Source organism: Octopus bimaculoides, chromosome 6 (genome assembly GCF_001194135.2).
Source record: "Octopus bimaculoides isolate UCB-OBI-ISO-001 chromosome 6, ASM119413v2, whole genome shotgun sequence".
NCBI lineage: Eukaryota > Metazoa > Mollusca > Cephalopoda > Octopoda > Octopodidae > Octopus > Octopus bimaculoides.
The window spans coordinates 23,945,234-23,948,885 of NC_068986.1; positions in this window are offsets into that span (position 1 = coordinate 23,945,234).

Sequence of the window (3,652 nt, forward strand, 5' to 3'; positions counted from 1 at the left end):
ATATATATATATGTATGTATGTGTGTGTGTAAGTTTGTGTGTCTGTGTCCCCCCAACATCGCTTGACAACCGATGGTGGTGTGTTTAGGACACCGTAACTTAGCGGTTCGGCAAAAGAGAGCGATAGAATAAGTACTAGGCATCCAAAGAATAAGTCCTAGGGTCGATTTGCTCGACTAAAGGCGGTGCTCCAGCATGGCCGCAGTCAAATGACTGAAACAAGTAAAAGAGTAAAAGAGTAAAAAAAGATACAAATATACTGGATGCTATTAGATACAACGTCGGCGATTAATGTATACTCGACTTGAACGGATATGCAGAAATTTGCGGTATCACTTTCCGCTGCTACGGTTCTTTGTTTAAACCCTATCGAAGATAACTTTGACCCAAAGGTGATGTAGAGCTAGCAGAACTGTACGGTATCTGTTCCCCCTGCTTATACCCTTCACAGTTAACTTTATAATTTGTCTTTCAGGAATTGATAAAAAAAAAAACACCAGTAATAACCCGTAATCCGACTGATTTGATCGAATACAAATTAGGTGTTGGGCCCTTAAGTCAGTTCGACGTCATATTTCTCTTCGTTCTGGCAACTGATTGATGCCGAGCTCTGTGTGCAGCATCGTAGGACAACATCGTTTGTACCTGGAGGGAACAATCCGTTATTACTCGTTATTATCAAAATCCGTTAGAAAATGTATCGCGTATATCCTCCATGTTTTCTCAGGATATGAGGTTGATAAAGAAAAAGTAACATATTTGACATCCAGGCACTAATAATATATACATGTATGTATGTATGTATGTATGTATGTATGCATGTGTTTATGTATGTGTGTGTGTATGTATATATATATATATCTGTGTGTGTGTGTGTGTGTGTGTGTGTGTGTGTATGTATGTATATATGCATATATAAAGAACTCTAGCTGGCAGAAACGTAACCCCGCCGGGCGAAATGCTCAGCGGTATTTCGTCCGCCGTTACGTTCTGAGTTCAACTTCCGCCGAGGTCAACTTTGCCTTTCATCTTTTCAGAGTCGATAAAATAAGTACCAGTTACGTTATGGGATCGATATAATCGACTTAATCCGTTTGTCTGTCCTTGTTTGTTCCCTCTGTGTTTAGCCATTTATGGTCAATAAAGAAATAGTATATATATATATATACAGACGTATATATACATACATACATACATACATACATACAAGCACACGCAGGCAAAGAGTGAGTGAGAAGGAGAGAGAGAGAAAGGGAGATAGGTGCATGCGTGTGTTGTAAGAGGTTTTTCCCAACAACAGGGTTTCGGGTTCAGTTCCACTGCGTGGCATCTGGGGAAGATGTCTTCTACTATAACCTTGAGCCAACCGATGCTTTGTAAGTGGATTTATTTATATGTATGTATGTTTCTTCTATTTTTTAATTATTATAAATCTTCCACTGAAAGGGGAGCCGATTTCCAACAAAGATACAACGTTCCATCTTTGAGATGTAGTTAACTCAGATAAATTTACATTTGGAACTTGAGAAAAGTCTTGCATATTTTTAATGTTCCACTCACAGATTGGACTTGTAATGTATGAATCAGCCGGTCACTTTCTCATTCAGAAAATCCCAGTTTTTTCCAGATTCTCCTTTAAGCATTTACTAACAAAACCTAGTGATCTAATTGTTATTGGTATGGATATGAATTCGTAGTCTGAATATAGAAGCTGGAGGTTTGGAGGCAGTTGTACATAGATATCATTATTTCTTTGATTTTCAAAGAGATATTTATATTTGTAGGGCAACTAACTTCAATGATGGTGCATGCATTTTCCCCCTGTCTCAAACTATAATATTCAGCCTGTTATGCTTACATTTGACAGGAGTTTTGCTAGGAATATTCCACCAGTATTCATTGAGTGAGGCGCAATGGCCCAGTGGTTAGGGCAGCCGACTCGCGGTCATAGGATCGCGGTTTCGATTCCCACACCGGGCGTTGTGAGTGTTTATTGAGCGAAAACACCTAAAGCTCCACGAGGCTTCGGCAGGGGATGGTGGCGAACCCTGCTGTAGTCTTTCACCACAACTTCCTCTAACTCTTTCTTCCTGTTTCTGCTGTGCCTGTATTTCAAAGGGTTAGCCTTGTGACACTGTCAACCTGAATATCCCCGAGAACTACGTTAACAGCACACGTGTCTGTGGAGTGCTCAGCCACTTGCACGTTCATTTCACGAGGAGGCTGTTCCGTTGATCGGATCAACTGGAACCCTCGACGTCGTAAGCGACGGAGTGCCAAAAACAACAACTCTTTGAGTTGATGTTTATGAATGTATTCCATAACAGAGGGATTTTATTTCACGACACTCCTTTTTGCGGACGGCATTGTAAATTGTTTTAGCAACATGATTGTGCCGCATGGGGAGTTAGTGCCGTGATGACATTTTAGGACGGTTGCTAATCACGTGCGTAATGTCTTCCACTAAAACATGACATGGCCTACACATGCGGTTGCACTTTGGAATTACAAAAGCGTTACTGTTTCTCCAGTTCACCAGGTACTTTGTGACAACCTCCTGTTCCTGGATTGCAAAACGCATAGCCTTCAAAGTGTGATGATGATGTAGTGGTCCTTATTGGTAGCGCTTTTATTCTTTTGTTTAGGTTTTTTTAGCTGTAACTCTTAAGCTGTTGTTTGACTTTCCCACTGCCTGGTCTTTCTTTTCCAGTTCTCTTGTGATCTCTTCTACCTCCACTTCTGTCATCCACTTTTTTCTTCTAATAGCATTAGCTTCATCTACTAATCTCTGCTCAGTCACTTTAAACGTACCCTTCTCTACCCAGAGTGTTAACATCCGTTTTCTGTAGCTCCCTTCTTTTAGGTACACTTTCTAAGTAGCACTGCATCACTATCCTGTTTTCTTCGCTGGTACACTTCCTCCTCCTTACTCTATTATCTGCTTATGCTGTTGCATTATTATTATCGTAATTATTGTTATCATTACTACTACTACTACTACTACTACTACTACTACTACTACTACTACTACTTTTATTTTTCGTATTATCTCCATGGTATCTTCCGATAATATTCAAATATATAATTCCGGGGATATGATCTTGAATCTTATCGAAGGTAGGAATACAAACGTGCATCCATTTTTCTGTATAACGTATGAAGCTCTAGGCCTGATCACCACTCTCGTCAAAGGATACATGGCATAATGAATAGATAAGCGTTCAGTATTTTTCAGCAGTAACCCCAGGCTGAAAAAAGGGCAAGTCGACCTAAGCGGAACGATATCGAAAGATATACTTAGAAGAATAAGTGCGTCTGAGAATGCCATATCCGGCGCACGCATCGATTGCGGCAAAAGAAGCAGAAAGCATTATTAACAAAATGATTGTAACAATATACATACAACTAAGAATCCGCCTAGAGACATTCCCCGATCTTACACACATGCAAACACGCGCGCAGAAGTGTGTTTCGTTGAATATATTCATAGAACGCTGACTATATACATAAACATAGATCCAAATACGTATACGCACACACACTCACATATACACACGCACGTATGTGTACACGCACGCACACACACACACACACATGTATATGTATATATATATATATATATATATATATATATATATATATATATATATAT